The sequence below is a fragment of the Equus quagga genome, chromosome 19 (genome assembly GCF_021613505.1).
Source record: "Equus quagga isolate Etosha38 chromosome 19, UCLA_HA_Equagga_1.0, whole genome shotgun sequence".
Classification (NCBI taxonomy): Eukaryota; Metazoa; Chordata; class Mammalia; order Perissodactyla; family Equidae; genus Equus; species Equus quagga.
This window is the reverse complement of record NC_060285.1, coordinates 27,318,140-27,342,768: the sequence shown is the minus strand read 5'-3', so window position 1 is coordinate 27,342,768 and position 24,629 is coordinate 27,318,140. Positions and strand designations below refer to the sequence as shown.

General features: G+C 41.6%; 1 long non-coding RNA gene across 1 annotated transcript in view; it reads right to left on the bottom strand.

The window, feature by feature from the left end:
* Window positions 1–24,504, bottom strand: part of LOC124230226 (uncharacterized) — a 92,293-nt gene extending 67,789 nt beyond the window's left edge. Inside the window, exons 1-2 of the long non-coding RNA XR_006886113.1 lie at window positions 24,251–24,504; window positions 23,644–23,796 (exon numbers count right to left, since the gene is read on the bottom strand). This is a non-coding gene — a long non-coding RNA (uncharacterized LOC124230226). The remainder of the gene's footprint in view (window positions 1–23,643; window positions 23,797–24,250) is intronic.
* Window positions 24,505–24,629: the final 125 nt, after the last annotated feature.

Sequence of the window (24,629 nt, the reverse complement as noted above, 5' to 3'; positions counted from 1 at the left end):
AGGGGCCGGCCCCGTGGCTGAGTGGTTAAGTTCGTGCACTCTGCTTCGGAGGCCCAGGGTTTTGCCAGTTTGGATCCTGGACGCGGACATCAGGCCATGCTGAGGTGGCATCCCACATAGCACAAGCAGAGGCACTCACAACTACAATATACAATCATGTACTGGGGGGCTTTGGAGAGAAGAAGAAGGAAAAAAAAAAGAAGATTGGCAACAGTTGTTAGCTCAGGTGCCAATCTTTGAAAAAAAAATATGCATATATATTTCTCCAGCTCACCCTCTATTTGAATGGGAAATTAGACTTGCATTTTATAATTCTTACATATAATACTTTTGAAATAAGAACACTAAACCGTATTGTTCCTTTATCATAGACCAAAATTATGAGATTGTACACAGTTGTCCAATTGAATACAATAATGATGATCTTTTATTTATTTATTTATTTTTGAAGAAGATCAGCCCTGAGCTAACATCTACTGCCAATCCTCCTCTTTTTGCTGAGGAAGACTGGCCCTGAGCTGACATCCATGCCCATCTTCCTCTACTTTATACGTGGGACACCTACCATAGCATGGCTTGACGAGCGGTACCATGTCCGCACCCAGGATCTGAAGCAGAGATCCCCGGGCCGCCGAAGCAGAACGCGCATACTTAACAGCTGCGCCACCGGGCCGGCCTCACGATGATTCTTAATCGCATTCAAATCAAACTAAATTTTGTGCAGAGTAAAGTCATGTTGAAATGGAATGGAATGGGATCTGTAATGGGTAGCAACATACTCAGGCATATCAGTCCCATTGACAGTCTCCTAGACTTACCACAACCCTAGCAAAGTGCCTGGCACATAGTAGACATCAAATAGTTGTTGAATGAATAAATGAACAAATGAATCAATGTACAAATGAATGAACGTACTTTGCCATTTACCCTTTGCTTAGTCCATTTTTTCCCAAGGAATACCATTTTCTTTTCCTCGAATCCATCAGTAGTGTCCTTGCCCGTAAAAGCACACTAGCTACTTCTTCCCAACGGCTTAACGAGTCTGAATCTCACAGAACCCCCTTTTCATTATTAAAAGCTAATATAATGAGATTCAGAGATCTATGTTGAGAAAATTCCTTTTAAAGCGTTTCTTATGTCTACTGTGATTCTGAGTAGTAGGCCCCAAGTTATAAAAATTAAAACCAATTAAGTTTAAAGGCAAACCGTCTGTTCCCCACATCCATGGTTTATAGTTGAACTCCAGGCAAGGCATTTTCATTGTCTTTCCCCTCCATCCTTTGAATGTTACTTTATGTGTCTTATAGTTCCCGTTTACTCCCACACACCTGTTCCACGCACCATTCATAAAATGAAGCAGCAGCAAGGATTTGCTGCTTCAAATTGAGGACATATTGATTTTTCCCCAAATTCATTTCACCCAGGTATAAACACCCAAACACTGACAACAAGACAAAGGAAAATGCGGTGTGATTGAGAACTGCATCTCATATATTGTTTTTTTATAACATTTGTGTGGCAGACAGCTATATATCTATGTTTCTGTGGTTTTGGAAACACGGCCCTAGGACATATGAAATATAATTACGTGTTCTAATTTCAATAAGGCTTGCCTTAGCAAATGGCTGGAAAGAAACCCAAAATGTGACTGAAAGCCAATTTTTGCTGTTTTAAAAAAATGCGACAATCAATCAAGTCAGAGGTTGGTTTCAACAGATATGTCACTCTCTGTCTTTGAATCTCATAAAACACACACACACACACACACACACACACACACACACACAAATATACCCCTGGGAGAATACGTAACAAAAGCTAAGCTCTAAAATTAAACAAGCTGTAGAAAATACGATGCACCTGAAAACAGTTTTCATTCTCTCCTTTGTGTGAAATTCAATTACATAGAAAGCAAACAAATGGAGCAAACAATGAAAATGGCACATGGGATTTTTTTTTCAATTACTATAAACTGCACTCTCTAAAACAAAAAGACCGTTTATGCAGCAATTGCATCTAATGGTGAGCATTGTTCTCCTGTCGGGCTACTTCTCATGTAAAAAATGCTTTCTCTAGGAGCCTCACACCACTGAACCTAATCACTAACTCCTTTATAACAAGAAACTCTCTCTCCCATAAACGCAAACTTAATAGTAATCTTGTTCTTATGGTAATCTTTCTGTCAAAAAAAAACCTTAAAAACTTTGACAATACTAAGAAAGACTCAATATGGTATTTACATCCTTGTGGAAATATTTCATTGAGCCTACTGTGGCCATTCTAAGCAGCAAAAACAGGAAGTATGCAATCTCACTGCTTTAACTTAATGCTAATGTACTGCTTTGGAATAAAAAAAAAAGTGCCACTCTAATACTCAAATGCGGCCCCATAAAAATACGAAAGCATACGTCTACCAGATTAACCTTCTAGAAAATGAAAATGCTAAAATTCTTCTTTGGACTCCTTTAAATAGCCATATCTTCTTATGCTTAAAAGTTGACTCAAGAACAATTAAAGTTTTGCTCCAAAAGAAAGAAAAACTAACACATGTCCAGGAGATAAATATATATATATGACTCTATAACACACTCTCTCTATATATATATATACACGCACATATATAAAACTATATTTCTATATGTATAGAATATATATTACTATAACTACAAATTTATGTAAATATATGTATGTTTACTATATGTATTTTTTTTTCTCTGTCCTAACCCACATCACTTGGGCTTGAACTGATTAGGTATATAAGATATAAATGTCTTCCTATAGATGCCCCCTTCTCCAGGGAGATTTACTTGTTTTCATAGGGAACAATCACTTAAGCCAAAAGAAACTTAAATATCAACAACAAGCTGGTGGTGACATTTGAAGCTCTTCTGCCACATTCAAAACAAACTCCACCACCATGCCTCAAAACAGTACCACCTGTCTGGGAAAGCCCTGGAGTTCCACCCACATAACCTGAGAGACAGGCCACGTGGATGGCAGACCTCACCACCTGCTGGTCCTCTTTCTGGAGACAATGTAGTAAGGCAGAAAGAGCACCGGGCTGTGGAGTCAGACACACCTGGAATCCAATCCATTTGCTAATATTGAGTCTTGGGCCATTTGCTTTATATCTCTCTGAGCTTCAGGTGTCCTTATCTGTAAACTAGAGGGAAAAAACGAGCCACTGGAGTTGTGGTGAAGACAACACATGTGGGGCCTCAGGCAGAACACGTGACAGAGACAGGTAGGCATGAGGGAACCCTCCTGGAGGGGGAAGTAGGACAGGTTCCAAAGTTTGAAGGCATGAAAGGAAGTATTTGTGAGATCTCTGAAAACTCTGTCTCGGGCCAGTCCTGAACATCGCTGCTGAGGATGGGAATGGTTTTGTTCAGGCATTCATTTATCTGGCAGGTACACATTTCCTGAGCTTCTTATCCAAGCCAGCTCGGGAGACAGACACGTAACCAACCACAGCTGTAAGACCCAGGTGCTATCACTCAGGCGAAAGAGTTGGGGAGGGCTGGAGATGACAGTCGGCCAGGTCCCACAAACAAGGGAACATTTCAGGTTGAGTCACATACGGTGAGAGCGGGATTAGCAGAAGGACACTGCAGGGGAGTTTTTGGGGCCACATGTGAGTGGTTCATACCAGTCTCTCTAGGAATACGTAGCGGGGAGCAGCTGCACCCCCTCTGGGGACCCACAAGGTGGTCTCACCGTGTCATCGTGGCAGGGATTCAGAAGGGGAGTGTTCTGGGAAGCAGGTGCACCCAGGCCACAAAGGATGCTAGGCCTCCTTCCAGACCAGCTGCACCATCACAACGTGAACGGCCTGAAATATCGCCAACCCGAGAGGGTGGTTTAGTCAGAAAGGAGAATCTGCCAGGGAGTAGAGAAAGTTTTCTGCTAATGTATCCTTCCAGATGGGACGAGGAACTCAGGTTCCTTGTATATTTGGTAAAACAAACAGCCAGTCTAAAAGTTCAAATATAAATCAGAGCAAGTTGATGAATAATAAAGTGAGGGCTCCTTCTGTTTGATTCTATAGATTCCTGATCATGTTGATAATAATAATATTAATAGCAGCTGCCCTATCCTGTGTATTTCCTATGTGTTAGATGGTGACGTAAGTGCTTAATATTTCTCTTTTTATAACAGCCCATGAGACAGACTGTATTATTATCCCCACTTTATAAATGAGCGAAGTGAGAGAATGAAAAGTTAAGTAACGAGCTGAAGGCCACACAGATAGTAAGTGGTGGAGCTGGGTTTCAGACCCGGAACTGCCTACAACTCCAGAACCTACGTTCTCTCCTACTCCCTACACACTGATTGACTCTCTAAATGGGCTTGTGAACATTCCAAAAACAAGAACTTACTGGGGCTGGCCCCGTGGCTGAGTGGTTAAGTTTGCGCGCTCCGCTGCAGGCGGCCCAGTGTTTCGTTGGTTCGAATCCTGGGCGCGGACATGGCACTGCTCATCAAACCACGCTGAGGCAGCGTCCCACATGCCACAACTAGAAGGACCCACAACTAAAATATACAACTATGTACTGGGGGGCTTTGGGGAGAAAAAGGAAAAAAAGAAAATCTTTAAAAAAAAAACAAGAACTTATCAAAGTACTATTATTAATCCACATTATCATAAAAATATTACTAACATTAGTATAAATTTCTATATCTTTCGAGTCTTAGGTCTCGAAAGGACCTTTGAGATAATTTAATCAACCCCCTCAATTCTACAAATAAACTGAGTTATTCCAAGTTCAACTGAGCTATAGTGAAAACATCAAAGGTTCTCTTAAAAATATTAGACAAAATGGACCTCTTTGTACATATTTGTTGATGATGATAATTACAGTTTAAAATAAAATGACAATGTACTAACAAAATGGTATCAGCCTACCCTGGGACATGACATAAAAGGTTGGGTTGTAATGTTTTCAAATAGACACACAGATAAATGGAACAGAATTCAAAGCCCAGAAATAAACCCACACATCTATGGACAGCTAATCTTCGACAAAGGAGCCAAGAGCATACGATGGAGAAAGGAAAGTCTCTTCAATAAACGATGTTGAGAAAACTGGACAGCCACATGCAAAAGAATGAAAGTAGACCAGTATCTTACACCATACACAAAAATTAACTCAAAATGGATTAAAGATTTGAATGTAAGATCTGAAACCATAAAATTCCTAGAAGAAAACACAGTATGCACTTTGACATTGGTCTTAGTAGTATCTTTTTGAATATGTCTCCTCAGGCAAGGGAAACAAAGAAAAAATAAACAAATGGGACTGCAACAAACTAAAACACTTCTTCACGGCAAAGGAAACCATCAACAAAATGAAGAGACAACCTACCATTTGGGAGAAGATATTTGTAAATCATACATCGGATAAGCAGTTAATGTCCAACACACATAAATAACTCATATAGCTTAACAATAAGAAACAAAAAACCCAATCAAAAAATGGGCAGAGGATCTGAACAGACATTTTCCCAAAGAAGATATACAGACAGCCAAGAGGCACATGAAATGGTGTTCAGTATCACTAATCCTTAGGGAAATGCAAATCAAAACCACGATGAGACGTCACCTCATGCTCTTCAGAGTGGCTATTATTAAAAAGACAAGAAATAAAAGCATCAGAGAGAATGTGGAAAAAAAGGAACCCTCATACACTGATGATGGGAATGTAAATTGGTGCTGCCACTATGGAAAACATTATGGAGATTCCTCAAAAAAATTAAAAATAGAACTACCATATGATCCAGCTATTCTACTTCTGGCTGTTTATCTAAAGAACACAAAAACAGTACTTTGAAAAGATACATGCACCCCTACGTTCATTGCAGCATTGTTCACAATAGCCAAGACTTGGAAGCAACCTAAGTGCCAATGAATGGATGAATGGATAAAGAATATGTGGTGTGTATATATACTCAGCCATAATTAAAGACAAAATTTTGCCATTTGCAACAACATGAACAGATCTTGAGGGTATTATGCTAAGCAAAAGAAGTCAGATGGAGAAAGACAATTACCACATGACTTCACTCATATGTGGAAGTAAACAAACAAACAAATACATAGATACAGAGAACAGATTGGTGGTTATCAGAGGGGAAGGCGGCAGGGGAAAGACAAAATGGGTAAATGGATAGATGTGTAAAGTGACAGATGGCAACTAGTTTGGTGGTGAAGATGATGCGGTCTATACTGAAGTTAAAATACAATGATGTATGGGGCCAGCCTGGTGGCGCAGCAGTTAAGTTCACACATTCTTCTTCGGCAGCCCGGGGTTCACCAGTTCGGATCCCAGGTGCAGACATGGCACCACTTGGCACACCATGCTGTGGCAGGCGTCCCACATACAAAGTAGAGGAAGATGGGCACAAATTTTAGCTCAGGGCCAGTCTTCCTCAGCAAAAAGAGGAAGATTGGCAGCAGATGTTAGCTCAGAGCTAATCTTCCTCAAAAAAAAAAAATATGCATATTATATATAATGATGTATACTCGAAATTTATATAACATTATAAACCAATGTGAACTCAAAAAAAGGGGGAAGGGTTGTAATGTTTTCAAACCTCACTAACTTTATTGCTGGACAACCAGGCGAAAAGCAAGTAGCTTCCTGGACACTGGCTCTTTGGCTCTCCTTTAATCATTCTTAAAATATGAAAGGTATGTCTTGGTTTAAAGATATCCTTAGTGGATTAATTTTTATTTAAAAATGTGGTCATCTAAAACTATTTTTCTCCTTAAGCAGAAGCAAAACCTTTCTAAAAGTAATTGAAAATAAAAGCATTGCCTGAAAAGCAAAAACTAGTCAAAATCAATTACAGAATAAAGCTAATGTCAGTCATTACAGAATAAGGCCATTGGCTAAAAGTAACAGACAGTTTGGCTTGTGGCTTTTTCCATTGGTTTATTTTTATCCTCCCATCCTTAATAGGATCACTTCTTCCATAACTGGTTTATTGATCACTTAGAAAATTTGTTTTTTAAGAAAAGACCATTCATTTCCACTGTAAAATGACAAAATGAACTCTTCCTCAGAAGAAAAAGTCCTCAACCTTATTAACAATAAAAAATACGGATTAAAATGAGATGCTATGTTGATAGTACGAAATTGACTAAGATCAAAGACTTTTTTCCCCCTAATTCTTAATGTTAGTGGAGGGTGTGAGAAAACAAGCTTATATGATATTTTGACAATACTAAGAAATAAACCAAGGCAGCCTTTCTGGAGGCCATTTGGCAATATCCCTTGAAATGAGCCTTTTTAAAAATATGCATGTATTTGACACAGCAATTCCGCTTCTAGGAATATAAGTTTAGGTCGCCTCGTGTGCAAAGACTTAACTACAGTGATATTGGTAACAGGGATGTTTATAATAGGAAGAGAGGAAGGGAGGGTGTTAAAGAAATCAAAATATCCACCAATAGGAACTGGTTAAATAAATAAATATGGTGCAGTGCATTCATAAAAAGCAATATTAGTTTTCCATTAAAAGTGATGTTGTGGATAAATGTTATTGATATGAAAATCATTCACATATGTACTAGGTTGTTTTTTAAAAAAATACAAAACTCTTTGTAACTGTGCTTCCATTTATTGAAACACATTATTCCATTGAAGTTCAAGAACAGGCAAAACCAATCTGTAGCCGTAGAAATTAGAACAGTGGTTGTCTGGGAGGGTGGGGAGCAGGCAAAGAGACAGAGACTGATTTGAAGCGAGATAAAGGAGATTTCTGGAGTGATGGAAGTGTTCTAATCTTGGAATATGGCTTGAGGGGGAGGAGGAGAAACAGAGTGGGTATACATTTGTCCGAACACATCAAAATGGACACATCTATACATTCCACTTTATGTAAATTATACCTCAATTTAAATAAGGAACAAAACCCTTAAATGTACATCATCTCAACTTAATAACAAAAACAATGTTTGGGGCCAGCCCGGTGGTGCAGCGGTTAAGTTAGCACGTTCCTCTTCGGCAGCCCGGGGTTTGCCAGTTCGGATCCTGGGTGAAGACAATGCACCACTTGGCAAGCCATGCTGTGGTAGGCGTCCCACGTATAAAGTAGAGGAAGATGGACACGGATGTTAGCTCAGGGCCAGTCTTCCTCAGCAAAAAGAGGAGGATCGGCAGCACATGTTAGCACATGTTAGCTCAGGGCTGATATTCCTCAAAAAAAAAAAAAACTTACAAAAAAAAAGTTTGAATATGTCCTTGCAGAAAAGGATTTGGAGAGGATTTTGGGTCGTGGGATTACGGGTATATATATATTTTTTTTTACTTTTTTTTAAACTTGTCAACCAGCATTGTAACAATTAAAATAAATACAAACATACAAATGTATCCAAATGTGCTTCATTCACCCTCTCTGGCCCTTAATCTGGATATTCCCTCCTACTCCCTCAAAAGGTAGAGTGCAGATCACCCCAAGCACGGGGGGCCACCCTGAGGTCCAGAGTGCCCTATGTTCCCATGAACGGATACCACTGGGGTCCCACCCCTTGTGGAGGTCCTTCATAGTATGCACTCTCTGGTCGTTAGTTTCAACTTTCAGACAGCTTCAAATGCCAAAGTTAAGAATGGCATGCTTTAAGTAGATTTTCTTTATAGAACCCAAATTCCTCTCAGGTACAGAGGAGAAAGCTTCCAGTTACTGAAGGCAATGCAAATGTTTTATGGCCCGAGAAGTAGCTATTCTTTCGCACGTGTCCTGCCGAGCTTCTAAAAATGGTTTTGCCCTTACTTGCAGCCCCATAAGCAGCCTAGCCGGAGCCCCACCCCAGCCAGCAGGCCTGTCACAGAGAAGTCAGTCGGATTCCATGGGCCAGGGAAGCCGCCTGCGCCAGGTGTGCTCACCGCCAAGGCTGGGTGTCTGCCACCTCTTGCTGGTGGCAGCTCATGTTCTCACGCAGCCGGCAAATCTCAGCATGGGCTGCTGGGTAGTTAACCAGGCAGGCACAATTACCTAATAACAGTAACAATGCCAACAACCATGGGGCAGCTAGTTGATGGGCGGGAGAGGGAGAGAATCACAAGAAGATGAAACATAATTACATTCCTCCTCTTTAAAACCCCTGCAAGATGGATACAAATTGAGAACTGAAGGAGGTGGGAACAAGTGAGAACAGAGATCCAGCTTCTCCTTGGGAGACAGCCAAAGAAGCTGTCTAAGAGAAACTCAAACCCAACAACCTGCTTGGATCTGGGGTGGGGGTGAAGCCAAATGCCCCCCGGGATCGGTATCTCTAGCCCATTCGACAGCTTGCGAAAAATGTCCCTCAGGGCCATCAGACTTGCCCAGTTTCAAATTGAACATCCCTACATGGCCCTGACCCTGATACTTCTTTGCAAAGCCCCCGTGTGAATGACACCCCCGTCTCCCCCTTTACCAGAGCAAGAACCCGGAAGCCATTTTAGACCTCCCCCTCCTTCAGTCCCACATGCAGTCCATTTCTGGGTCCTGTAGATTCTATCATCTAAATATCTTTCCGATCAGCCCTTTCCGCCAGTTCACGCTGCCAAGTGTCACAAAACCTGCCCTCCACTTTACTGCCTGAACAAACTTCCTAAATTGCAAATCTGATCATGCCATTGAGCTATCCCAGACTTTCTATGGCTCTCCATTGTCTACCTAGAGGTTTCTTGAGACAATCTCAAATGCCTTCACTACCAGGCATTTAAACACGTGAAGTTATGGGGTTTAATATAGCAAAGTCGGAGGCAGTATGGACCCAGAAAAGACTTGTCCCACTTAAAGGCATTCAAACCTAAAACTATTTTAAAACAGCTGCGCCATCCTGGTAAAACTCTTTCCAAAGTCATTTTGATACTCCTGGTCCACACAATAGAGTCCCAACTCCCTAGCCTGCATCTAAGTCTGTGATGTAGCTGATGCCTGCTTCTTCGGCCTCGTCTTCAGCTATTCTCCAGAAGTAGCTTTCACTTTCCTGCAGATTCTCTTCCACACAGCAGTGCCTTTGAACACGATCTTCCCTCAGCATGGGCCCTCTTCTTCTTTCCCTAGCCTGCCCAGAAACTCTCAAGACCTCCACTGCCAGCCTTCCCGGAGCCTGGGAGAGAGTTTTACCCTGGACACACATCTGTTATTGTTCTCTTTTCCCAGCTAGCAGATATTTATTTTTCTTCCCCACTAGATAGTACTTAGGAGACTTGTCTTATAATTGCACAAATTATATGTTACAAAGTAAACAGCAAAGGCAAAATTTCCTAGGGACAGTTTTCCTCCTCAACATTTTAAATAAGATTGAGAAATATTGTTTGCAACACAGAATACAACTTAAAAAAAAAAAATTGGTGTCCTTGGGGAGTTAATGGAGATCTTTGGGGGCCTCCAAATGTGTACTGCTCTATGTCCTCAGACAGTGTCTGCCTGCTAAACATTCACTGAATATGGTATTGCAACAATCTTATGCCAGAAAAGCTGCTTTAGGCCTTGATCGATTTCCCAAAATGCTAATGGGGTCATATTAATCATTATCACGAATTTTCAGTGTTCAAAAGAAAGAAAGGAAAAAAGAAACTGTTACATGCTCCAATGCCTGTTAAAAAGTCACTTGAAGAAATAAAAGGGAACTCAACTCCACTCCCACAGCTGGGTCACCAGCTCCATTGGCTGAAGAAGTTGAATGCTCAGTCGCATGAAATAGTTCTATTTCTCAGAACTTGTCCAAAGGGCCCTCTCCTGCCTGCAGAGATAGAAGTAAGGAAAAAAGAATCTTTCCTATACATTTAAGTTTGACCTGCCCCATTTTTTCCTCCCTTCCTGTCCATTGATTGAAGCCATCCAGGAGGTATGGAAATAAAATGGGAAGTTGGAAAGGGAAGAGCTAGCAAAAGATGAAGCGGAGGGCAGTAACGGGGACTTTCAAGGTGTCCATGCTTGTAGTGGCCGAGGTTAAATGAAGCTAACCACAAAGCTGCAGTAACTTCCCCACTTCCTACTTGGCACGCTAACAGCCTGAGCTCTAGGTTGGACTCAAAAGTGAGTGATCTGGAGTGAATTCATTCGTATTACAGCAGTTCCTCCAAGAATATTATATTTTTAAATCATTGTTGGGATTATAAGAGCTTTTCTTCTTATTAACCAATGTGAAAGCAACTTCCTTAATATTTGGCAAAAAAAAACACACACACACACAAAAAGAGACTCTATTCTAATATAAAAATGAACATGCTCATAATAAAAAAATTGGAGTAATACAGGAAAGTATCAAGAAAAACCCCCCACCTATACTCAAGGGTCTTTATATAATTGTGACTGTATTGTATTTACTTTCTACACTTAAAAAAGGAACTTTGCAACAAGCTCTTGCTTTCTTTTTAGAAACTACTTCAGCATTGTTTTTTATTGCTACATAGTACTCTTTAAAGTGGATATATTATAATTTCTATAACCATTTCTCTATACTAGGAATTTGGTTTTTATCAAACATATTTTAGTATAATAATATGGATTTAAACCTTTTCAAAGCTCTCAGTACCAGCAATGAGTAAATGAGAACTCTCCAAAGAAGGTGTAGGCAGCAGTAGGGGAAAAGTTTAGGACGCATTTTAGTTTTTGGTTTCCTTTAGCCAAGAAAAACAGATACAATATCACTGAATTATGGACAAAAGCAGGAAATACTCTGAAATTTCCTTAAGAATAATGCATTTTTTTAAGCCTCTGTTGAGTCGGAGGTGGGGCCAGTTGTAGGAAGTCTTTGGGGGAAAAGAAGAGTGTTGAATAAGGACCACAAATATATGAGAGGTGGTATAAAGACATGAGGTTGGAAATAGAAAACACAAGTTCTTAATGTGATAACAGCAGAGTTTTCTACCCATCACAGCTTTTGCTGATGACTAGACTCTGTCTGAAAGCTTGCCACAAGTCCTTACATTTCAGAGTAACACTTTTTTTTTTTTTTTTTTTTGCTGAGGAAGATTAGCCCTGAGCTAACATCTGCTGCCAATCCTCCTCTTTTTGCTGAGGAAGACTGGCCCTGAGTTAACATCCGTACCCATCTTCCTCTACTTTATATGTGGGATGCCTACCACAGCATGGCTTGCCAAGTGGTGCCACGTCTGCACCCAGGATCCAAACCGGCAAACCCTGGGCCACTGAAGGAGAATGTGCACACTTAACCACTGCACCACTGGGCTGGCCCCAAGTAACAAAGAACTTTAACAACCATTTGTTAACACTAATTTCCTACCTACCCTGTGTCTTTTTACTAAATCATTTTTTTTTTTTCTTGCTGAGGAAGATTTGCCCTGAGCTAACATCCATGCCAATCTGCCTTTATTTTGTATGTGGATCACTGCCACAGCACGGCCGATGAGGGGTGTAGGCCCTGTTTGGGATCCAAACTGGCAATCTCGGGCCACCAAAGCAGAGCACACCAAACTTAACCACCAGGCCATGGGGCCAGCCCATTCACCTTTTCCCAAGCTCTTCAGACTTTATGAGCCACAGAGTAGGTGGCCAGATGTTCTTTCACAGAATCCAGATGGCTGAAATCACCACTGTGGGAACGCTTTTAAAGTGATATAGAATTTAGAGTCTTCCTAAAACCCAATTTCCCTGGACTGTTGGGCAATCTGGGGAAAACAAAATGCTATGTATCATTATCCTTTCATTTGATTCTCACTTAAATCAGTTCTTTTCTTAGAAACCTATCTTAAAAATTTGTGTTTGTTCTACATGCTTTGCCCAAAGTGTTTCCAATTATTTATTAACACAGTTCGTCTTCACAAAGCCCTGAGGGCTGGGCAGGGCAGGTGTTACCACCTCCATTGCAGAGACAAGAAAACAGATGAAGAGAGTTAAGGTGCTGCCACTAGAGCCCAAATGTCTTGTCTTTTGGCCCAGTGGGTCTTCTCCTCCCAGAGGAGACTGTCACAGTGGCTTTGTTAGATGGCATTGTGAGAGACTCTATGGCTTATGATTCTGTGATCAGATATCTCAGAACAGTTTTGTGCTTGTTTCAAACCTCACATATAAGCCTGGATACTTTCCTCAAGCATATATAGACTGTCTTAAAGCATCTCCCAGTTTCTTCAAATACGCATTTTAAAAATTTCCTATCTATTTAACCCACATAGAAGTAAGAACCAAAGATAATTTTAGCATTCATTCTTCCAAATAGTTAAAATGGGTAAAGATACATCTAAAGATACAGTGGCATATTTGAAAAACTATGGGTGAGATTTAAATGGCAAACAAAACTAGGAAATGTGAGTGTGTCTCAAATGCAGAAACGTCTACACTATGTGAGGTTTAAATTAAATAAATGAATATTTATCTTAAACTACCAAACTCTGCCAAATAAGGTAGAACAGTACTTTTTTTTACATGTCTAGATATATAGAGGCTCAGCCTGAAAAATTCGACAGAAAAATGCTTCCATGTATGGATGTTTGCCTTTTTTAATAATGTAACTTTCCGGGCCGGCCCAGTGGTGCAGTGGTTAAATGAGGATGTTCCGCTTCTCCGCGGCCCGGGATTTGCCGGTTCGGATCCCGGGTGCGGACATGGCACTGCTTGGCATGCCATGCTGTGGTAGGCATCCCACATATAAAGTAGAGGAAGATGGGCACGGATGTTAGCTCAGGGCCAGTCTTCCTCAGCAAAGAGAGGAGGATTGGCAGATGTTAGCTCAGGGCGAATCTTCCTCAAAAAAAAAATAATAATAATGTAACTTTCCTATGAAGCTGGAATGGAGAAGACTCTTGGAAGAACATACAACTGAAATAGGACGTCTTCTATATATCATACATTAATGCATTATTGATTTTAGTTTTAAAAAGGAAAGGAACAGTGATGTTGAAAGTTCCTTTCATTAGGGATGGGAGGGTTTGTGTGTACATGTATGCACGCACATGTGTGTTGTTATTGAAGAACAGCTTCCAAGAGTCCTCAGCTTGCCTCCGAAGGTGGCTACAATCTGGCACTCAATCACCCTGAGTTTAACACTTTACTCCACACTGCTGTTCTGCCTTGTATTGTTTCATGTTTCCTGAAAAGACTGCAAGCATCTTGAGATAAAGAACCCTTGTCTTTGGGGCCGGCCCCATGGCTGAGTGGTTAAGTTTGCGTGCTCCCCTTTGGCAGCCCTGGGCGTGGACATGGCACCGCTCATCAAGCTATGCTGAGGCGGTGTCCCACATGCCACAACTAGAAGGACCCACAAGTAAAAATACACAACTTTGTACTGGGGGGCTTTGGGAGAAAAGGGAAAACAAAATCGTTTAAAAAAAAGAAAAGAACCCTGTCTTCTATTTCTGTGTCCTCCACAGTGCCTGCCACAATGTTTGTATTGAATTTAAAGAAATACATCCAATCTTCCATGAGCACCCATCCTACAAACCATCCAATCTTTGAAATAAATTATTCTCATTCTCTGAACTATAAAATTGAAGGTTAATGTTTTTATTTCACAGAACATCTTGACCCTACAATAATCTGCATTTGTATGATACAGTTGCAAGTATTATTATTATTGTGAGAAATAATCATATTTTTGTGCTTGCTCCCTGAAAATTTTAGAGCCTCAGACATAATTTTATAAATGTGGTGAATAGGAGGGAGTAAGTAATAGAAAGCAGGCTCATCATTGTAGATTGGTTTGTTTTTTGTTTTTTTGAGGAAGATTAGCCCTGAGCTAACTACTGCCAGTCCTCCTCTTTTTGCTGAGGAAGACTGGCCCTGATCTAACATCCGTGCCCATCTTCCTTCACTTTATATGTGGGACGCCTGCCACAGCATGACGTGCCGAGCGATGCCATGTCTGCCTCTGGGATCCAAACCAGTGAACTCCGGGCCACTGAAGCAGAACGTGCACACTTAACCGCTGCGCCACCGGGCTGGTTGCCCTTGTAGATTGTTTCTAAGGGTTTGGAGAGATCCCTTAGAAAGGAGAGTTGGAGTCATCATATAGTTATGTGGGAGCTCAGACACATTAACTCACACTGGAACACACAATTGTCACTGGAACACTTATTGTCTTTCCCGAATCTCAAATCAATTCCTTTTCAAGCAACTAACTGTCTTTGTTGTATTCTTTCTGTTCCTCTTTCCCAGTTCCAGACATGTTTCTATCCCTATATCTGGATCTGATTTACAAGCTTATGACCAGCTCATGACCACACTATCTGATTCTTGAACGCTGCACCTGGATTGTTGACAGTGTTATCTGATTCCAACTTTGACTCTAACTTCCTATCCAGAGATCCAGACTCCTATTGCCCTTGTCTGAGATTTACACATGGGTCCATTTCAGCTAGTGGTTCTTAACCCTTTTGAGGAGTTCCTTCAAAATGTATGAAAGCTACAGACTCATCCCTTCCAAAATATTTATATATGTACACAAACACATAAGGATTTGCATATAATTTCAAGAGGTGCTTGATTCTTTTTTTAAATTTATTTTTGAGGAAGATTAGCTGTGAGCTAACTCCTGCCAATCCTCCTCTTTTTGCTGAGGAAGACTGGCCCTGAGCTAACATCCGTGCCCATCTTCCTCTACTTTATATGTGGGACGCCTACCACAGCATGGCTTGCCAAGCAGTGCCATGTCCACACCCAGGATCCGAACTGGCGTACCCCGGGCCACTGAAGTGGAATGTGCACACTTAACTGCTGAGCCACCGGGCCGGCCCCAAGAGGTTCATGATTCTTTAGATGACCCTTTTGAGGGGCTTCTGCTGGTAGTAACCTATAGGGTGTAAAAAAAAAAAAACCTACAAAAACAGTGCATATCTGTATAATATAGAATCGATTTTTATACCTATCAGTGAATAATTTCCTTTCAATTTTTTTTTTCAGGGAAAGATTTGTCCTGAGCTAACATCTGTTGCCAATCTTCCTCTTTTTTTTTTCCCTCCCAAAGCCTCAGTGCATGGCTGTATATCCTAGTTGTAAGTCCTTCTAGTTCTTCTATGTGAGCCACCACCACAGCATGGCAACTGACAGACGGGTGGTGTGGTTCTGCAACTGGGAAATGAACCCAGGTGGCCAAATCAGTGAGAGCCCTGAACTTGAACCACTAGGCCATCAGGGCTGGCTCTCACCTTTTAGATAGAAGAAAGAAAGACATATACTCAGCTTTCCAGAACCAAATTAATGACCTTGTATGGTTCTTTTTCAATCCTGATCAAATAAATATCTAAATAGCCAGAAAAGTTGAAAGACTCCCTCTGTTTTCGTCACTCAAACAGATGCAACTAACTCTTGGTGGACTTTGAGAAAAGCTAGTGCTTGTCTTTATCACTTCCAAGATTTTCCTTCCAAAAAATTGCCAAAGTAATATACGTACATTGTAGAAATGTTGAAAAGTGAAGAAAAGCATAAATAAGAATTTTTAAATCACACACAAGCCCAGCACTAAAGATATCCAATTGTCAATATTTTAGTGTACAAATTTCCAGTCTTCCAAAACACGTATTCATTAGATTTCCAAAACATCTGTCCTTCAATTTCTCCTTCAAGTTTATGGGAACCTGTTGTACATTCAAAGACTTAGTTCAATCTGCAGGGGTATAAGAAACTTCCATGTTGCCTGGGACTTGCCCCAGGCCTACACACTTTTGAGCTCTGACTGCAAAGTTACCTGCCAGTCTTGTCATCTATACACAGCACATACTCTAGCTGAAGGCAAGGCATCCACCGGAGACTGCTATTGTCTTCTGGTCGTTAGCTCTGCCATCAATATTTGCCACTGTGATAATTATAGTTCTGGAATCCAACTGCCTGAATTCAACTCTTGGCTCCACTGCCACCTTCTAATTTTGAGAATTGGACAAGTTACTTAACTCATCTGTGCCTTAATGTGCCTTGATATTCTCATCTTTAAAATGGGAATGATGATGGAGGAAAAATGAGTACCTATAAAGGATGCAGTACACAGACTGTCACCTAAGAAGCACTGAATAGATGCTAGCCATCACTGCTATTGTTTATCTAGTGTTGTTGTTATTATTCCCCTGGATATTTTCTGCTTTGTTAGTCCAGTCATCACTATTGGTCCTTGTGAGCCACTTAGTCCATTGTATTCTAGCAAATTCTTCTTAGACTTAAATGGTTCTGCCTCAGATCTTTGCAAGTGCATTTCTTTATTCTACTGACATTCTTTGACAATGACTGTGCTGGCCCTACATTTGGCCCTGGAAACAGCAGAGGCCTCAAGTATTTGGAGTCTCTTGGGAACAAGAGACAAAAAAAGAAAATGGAAAGAGTATTTGCAATACCAAGTGATGTGTGACCATGGAGGAAGTACAGGGCACCTAAACAGGGGACCCTGACCCAGGCTTTGCAGGAAGAGGGAGGTAAAGCCTCCTAGAGGAAAGGCCTCTAAATTGAATCCTAAACCAAGAGTCAGCCAAAGAGGGACAAGAGCCAGAGAGAGGAGCTATGTTTGTAAAATAACGGATTTGACTATGATCTCCAAGATTCCTTCCAGTTCACAAGTTGAAGGACTCAGCTGTCCATCTGATTGGTGAAATCCACCTGACCCTTCCTGCCATGTCCATCCTCGGCCTAAGACCCTGCCAAAGGTGATTTAGCTAGAGGCAGTAAGGAGGGAGCATAAGCTGCCAGTAACGCTCACTAAAGCAGCCACACTGCTTTCCTTTAGATGCACAGTTGATATTTTCTCACTATTATGTAAACTGCTATAAAAACTGCGCTTCTGAGAAGTCCCCTCTTCTAACCAGATCACCAGCCCTAAGTCCCACCTAAAGAGAAATTCTGGAGTCCTTTCTATAGCTACCTGCTATAGACGGAAGATTTGTGTCCCCCTCAAATTCATATGTTGGAATCCCAACCCCCAGTGTGATGGTATTAGGAGGTGGGCCTTCAGGAGCTGATTAGGTCATGAGGGCAGGGCCCTCTTGAATGAGGTTAGTGTCCATTTAAGAGACTAGAGGGAGCTCCAGGGCCCCTTTCACCACGTGAGGACACAGGGAACCAGGAAGTGTCTATGAACCAGCAAGCAAGTTCTCACCAGACACCGAATCTGCAGGCACCTTTGATCTTGGACTTTCCAACCTCTAGAACTGTGAGAAATAAATGTCTGTTGTTTATAAGCCACCTAGTTTATGGCATTCTGTTATAGCAGCCCAAACAGACTAAGCCAGGTACATTTTCATCAATGGTCCTCAAGAGCCCCCATTTATTCATGTCCTTTTGTCCTCATAGTCCATTCCAAATGCCCTCTCTCCCAATAGAGCCATTCTTCTGAGTAAATGTATATATTTTTCTGTTCTAATGTATTATTGTAAACTACGCATTGTTTTATGTGGATGTATTTTTAATTTATGCAAATCATAATTACATATCTTAGTCTTCTTCTTAGGCTTCTCAAAAGCAGATCTGTCTTTAAGATCTATCCATGTTGCTTTTATTTTTTATTTATTTATTTATTTATTTTTTGAGGAAGATTAGCCCTGAGCTAACATCTGCTGCCAATCTTCCTCTTTTTGCTGAGGAAGACTGGCCCTGAGCTAACATCTGTGCCCATCTTCCTCTACTTTGTATGTGGGACGCCTGCCACAGCATGGCTTGCCAAGTGGTGCCATGTCCGCACCCAGGATCCGAACCGGCGAACCCCAGGCCACAGAAGCAGAACATGCGAACTTAACCGCTGCACCACTGGGCCAGCCCCATGCTTTTATCTTTTTAATCCATGTTGCTTTGTGTACTTCTACTCGGTACTTCTACTTGGTTGCTTCTTTTTTTTTTAAGGTATGCTTCTCTTTTATTTTGGTGAGGAAGATTGGCCCTGAGATAATGTCTGTTGCCAATCTTCCTCTTTTTTTCTCCCCAAAGCCCTAGTGCATAGTTATACATCCTAGATGTGAGTCCTTCTAGTTCTACTATGTGGGATGCTGCGGCAGCATGACTTGATGAGTGATATGTAGATCCACGCCCAGGATCTGAACTGGTGAACCCCAGGCTGCCAAGGCAGAGCACGCAAACGTAACCACTAGGCCACAAGGCTGGCCTGTCTAATTGGTTGCTTCTAATGCTGCCTAGACGTCAGCAGCGAGCTCCCACCTCTTTGACCTTTGTATAGGGGGCCATTTCACTTCTGAACATGAAAGCAAAAATCCTCCTAAACCACATCTAAAAAAGTCAAAGACTGATGGAAGTCCCTTTTCTAGCTCTGAACAAGTGGTGCTTTGAGTAACATCACACTGCTGTTGCAAGTGAGGCGGGATTCTTGTCATATTTCAATGGGAACTTAAGGATTTAGGAACAGTCAAGTAACACTCCCTTGTTCTTTGGATATGTATCGCCTTTTGTCTTCTATTTGGAAATCCTTCACTCAGGAGGGGGAAAGTCAACTTAATTAGCTAGGAAACAAAATCTACAGGAAATACTCAAACTCATTTTAGTCATTGGATGACGCAACTAAGATATATAATCATTTGCCTAAGTTAAAAATATATCCACATAAAACAACACACAGTATGCAATAATGTATAAGGACAAAAAATATATACTTTTTTTTTTAAGATTTTTTTTTTATTTTTTCCTTTTTCTCCCCAAAGCCCCCCAGTACATAGTTGTATATTCTTCATTGTGGGTCCTTCTAGTTGTGGCATGTGGGACGCTGCCTCAGCGTGGTCTGACGAGCAGTGCCATGTCCGCGCCCAGGATTCGAACCAACGAAACACTGGGCCGCTTGCAGCGGAGCGCGCGAACTTAACCACTCGGCCATGGGGCCAGCCCCCAAAAATATATACATTTACACCAAAAAATATGATCAACTCAATCCTTGGCACCTGAAGTCCCCAAACCAAAAACAAAACAATAAGCCAAAATCAAGGAGAAATTTAAAACTTAGCATAAATAGTAAAAAAAAAAAAAATTGTGTTCGTATTTGCTTTAGAGGAATATAATACTTGATATAGTTATCACGTCATGAGAAGAAATGACCAACAAGTATCTGCGGACGGTCTCACAGCCTATAAATTGGCACAACAGTGTCCCTGGGTCACCCAGGCTCTGCCCTCCTGGGGCTTGTAGCCTAGTTAGAAAAATGAAACTTTGCCTCACCAGGCAAGCGTGAATGCTGATAACCAAATCAATTACCATTAAATTTTCACATAGAAATGACTGTGATGAAATTTTCAATTCATAGAATATCAGTTAAAACTGTATGCTAGCTGAGTAATTTTTATAGGTCATGTTTTTATATTTCCTAAAAACAGTGTCTAATTTTCAAACTGTATTTTTGGTTATTCCAACCATTTTAGATTCTAATACTTATATTACAAGTGTGTACAACTTATATTCTAACAGCGTGGCTATGTATTTCCATGCGCCTGGACATAGGGAACATTTCTCTTCTCCTCCTTTTCCTCTCCTTCCTCTCTCTAGATTTCCTAACGGCTTACAACTTCAACAACAATAAATTCATGACCTATCTAGCTTCCTCCACACTCCCACCCATCTTCCCTGCTCCGAAAACCTAGATTATTTTGAAGGAAATCTCAGACACATCACTCCAGCTCTGAATGTTTTATTATATATCTCCGAGAGGCAAGGAATTCCTTTTTAAACATCATCGCAGGCCCCAAAAGTAACAATAGTTGCTTGATATGATAAAATATTCAGTGTTCTTCACATTCCCTAACTGTCCTATAAATGTCCCCCCCCCCTTTTTTAGTGTGTTTGTTTGAATCTAAATCAAAACAAAGTGCATACATTGCAATTGATTCACGTGTCTCTTATGGGTAAATATTCCTTTTTTAGCTTTATTCTCAAACAAAAATGCAGAATTGTTATGTAGCAAAAAGAACTATCTCCAAATAAAGCGGGAGTTCAAAATGCTGTCCTGAAGAAGTCGGTAAAAGTGTCAAGTCATTGCCCTTGCCAAGGAGATAACCACTTGGTGTATACCTTTCCCTGAATGATAAAGAGGAAAAGGAGGGACCGTGCTTCCTGGTAAACATTTTTATCAGCCACAGAGAACTGCATATAAACACGATGCTCATGAAACAAAGTGCTCTGCAGTAAATGGGAATTGAGGAAATAGAAAATGAGTTGTATATCTGAAAATTATTTCTTTATTTCAATGAAGGAGAAGTTTATCAACAGCCGGTCTGCTTTGAAAGTTTTGCAAATGCTAGTTGGATGGATTAATCCTTTTTAGTAGTTTTAACACTAAGGATTTAATTTAATTTAAGGCTTTTTCATTTTCAAACTTTGCTTACCTCTATGCCTTTGGTAAAAGAAAAAAAAAATCACTGTAGGTAATATGAAATGAATCAAGACTTCCACTTCTATTTCTCACCATAAGAGCGTCTCTTCTGGATTTCACCTTAAAGCTCCTTTTTCACTTTAAAACTGAAAGAAATCTCAGTGTTACAGTACAACACATATGAAATAATAATTACCATGTAATAGAAGAAGCAGGACACAAGAAGTAACACAGGGCAGGAGTTAAGAATGTGGGCTGCAAAGAGAGAATGCTGTCCCCTGTTTCTTTGTCTATAGAATGGGGACAGTAAAGAGTAGTTGCCTCCTAGGGCTGCTGGTGGGGTCATTCAAACAAGATCATGAAAAGCATCCAGCACTGGCTAACACTCCACGGGCTGTTCTTATCGTTAGAAAGACATAGGAAGGGGTCATTGGTCCCAGATAAGTTTCACCAGGAGAGAAGGAACTTACTTTATGGTAAATTGTGAGTCAGTTACAAGAGAAGGAAACAAGCTCCCTGGCTTCACCCCTATGACAGCACCTCCTGGATCCTCTGCTACATTGTTAAAAGGACCCAGGGAAAAGAAGTACCTTACACAGGCAATGCTAAAATGTTTCCCTCTCTGACAGTTAAACTTTTGAAAATTGTACAAGAAATTGCTCTGTGTATAATAAGTTCTAGGTAAGACAATACTGGGGTATGTGAACTAAACAGAGATTAACCTGAAATTGGACTCTGATCCCCTAAGGGAGCTGGCCGGCCCGTGCAGCCCAGTCCTTGCTGGCCCTGCAGAGCAAAAACAAGCTTGTGTCTATCTCCACTGCGATCTGGCTGGATGTCATCTAAGCTTTGAACAGTGCCTCAGTCCATTTCAGATGTATAATATGGGTTAGACAACACTAAGCAGAGAGCTCTGGGCTGGGGTGTGCACCCTAATACTGAGGAACTGACACCGGAAAATGAAGACCTGGCGTTTGTAATTTGGTCTTTCTCTCTTCTCTCATTTTAGACAAGTTTCCTTTTCTGTCCCCCTGAAATAATTGCAAAAATCTAAATAAATTAATTGACAAAAAAATTGGGGGTGGTTATTCATAGTGTCAAAACATTCTCCAGTTTAAATCATTGGTTGCAGAATTCCTTTTAAATTAAGATCCCTCCCTCCCAGTGTGAAAATTCAAAGCACCTGGTCCTCTCCATTACTCTTTTACTCCTTTAGAAAAGGAAGAAGAGGAGAGATCACCAATGAAAATTTCCTTGGTAATAACATCCTACATTTCTTTAAATGCTTTACAGTTTTAATGTACTTTCAGACCCACTGTGGTCTCTCAGTTAAGTCTGGTACACGATGGATTTATAGCTATTGATAGGAGAGAAAGGCTACATATAGTAATTGGTACCTGTGAGAACTGAACTCAAGATGAATCAACCAAATGCAAGGGTCTGGAACCTGAAGCAAGTGCCCCACACTCATGCTCACTGGTTTTGTGCTGCTGCTTTTTCTCCCTTTGGTGAGTTGGTTCCAGGCATCTTCCTCTTTCTTCCTCAGATAATTCTGATCCATGCCTCACCTCACATAACTACTAAAGACTTGAGTGAACCAACATTCAGTCAACTAGTAATTCTTGAACACCAACTAGAAGCCAGACCTTTGAAGAGTTTTAAGCAGAGGGAAGCTTAATCTTCTTTGTCATTTAAAAAGACTACAGTGAGATTACTCACTTTATCAATTTGAACCAATTATCTAAAAACAATATTGGCATCTTAGCCGTACTAGAGTCCTGGCTAGATGTGTTCTGTCCCTGTTTGTGAATCTGGAAATAAACTTCAAGTGGCTTCTATGAGAAAGCTAAGGCTTAGAAAAATCTCTCTGCACAGACTTGATAAGATTTCCCCTTGTGCTATGGTAAAGCCCCATTTCTTAAACCGCTTACTAACACTAACTCAGTGTACAAACTTGCCTTGCTAGGCTCTGAAGGTGAGAAGACGAGTTAGATGCAGCAGTCCTGAACCTCAAGGAGGTCAGAGCCTACAACAGGAAGACAAGTATGAAGCCTGCTCTGAGCCCTCCCAGGACCCCCAGGTTCTGAGAGCTCAGGCCTCATAGCCCTCCCTGCTGGAGCGGGAACCCGGCTCCCCAGCCCGTCTGAAGCCACACTGACCTTTTTCTTTCATTTCTTGGAACTCTTCTGGTTCCCTCCCCCCACTGGACTTTGCATAAGTCCCAGTTGTCTCAGCCTTGAAAGTTCACTGAGCTCTGGGTTCTCCTTAGCTCCTCCTCCTCCTCCAGCCCTCAGCCCCGCCCTGCTGCCTCAGAAAGCCTCTTCTGACTCGCAGATTGGGTCAAATCTCCCTCTGAAACCCACTACCACCTTAGACCTTTTGTCCTTTGTAGTTTTCCGTATACTTACGCGGTTGTTTAATACTTGGCTGTCTGCTCTCAGGTGCCTAAGATCCTGGAAGGGCGGGGACTGGCTTTGGATGCCAGGGCCTGGCACACAGTAGGCCCTCCAGGAATGAAACAGGCATAGCCAGCTGTGCCGGGATCTAAGCCGCTGGGGCCTCTGTGGAGGGGGCAGGATGCAGACGGTGAGCTTCCATAAAACGAGGCCTCCTGGCTCCTATCTCAGCCCTTGTATGACACTCTGAAATGTAAAGCTTGTTTGTCCCAAGTCCCCAGGAGACTGTAAGCTCCCAGACAGCAGAAACTCCATTACATTAGTGGTGTGGCCCCAGCACCTAGCTGGGCCTGTTACTTAGCATGAATACACAAGAAAAACACTTAGTAAATAGCAGCCATTGCCAGATTAATAAATGCATTCTAGAGAGTGGGAGAAAGTGGGAGACATTATCCACAGCTTCAAAGAAATGTTTAAGCTTGGCTGACTCTTGAAAGAATACAAGTGACCACCCGCCACCCGGCAAGCAAAGATTTCAAATTTTTAAAAAAAGGAAATTTTCTCTTCTCCCTTTCCTCTGGAAAGCAAACAAATAAAACCTCTTAACCATCGTCTTCACCTTTCTAGGCCTTCACTCTCCTCTCTCCCCGTACTGCACGGAAGAATTCTGGACGTGTCTACACAGTCACTGCGGGGCCTCTGCAATCGCTGCCATGCTTCCTGGCATTTCCTGACCAGGGCGCAACTTTGCTGAGGCTGTACCGTGTAGTCAGATCCCCTGTCGTGGAGATGCTATTTCAGGTCCTCATGGGGAAAGTCACGGGATTTACAACCAGGGAGGGAGGGGTTTTTGCCTGTTTCCACTCACTGGCATTTTAGCGGGGCAGAGTCAGGCCGCGCTCGGCGGGAGCCGGAGACCTGCAGCCGCGCCAAACCCGAGCCGCCGGCGCCCGCGGCCCCGCCCCCCTCCCGTCCTGTCCCCTCCCCTCCCCTCCCCT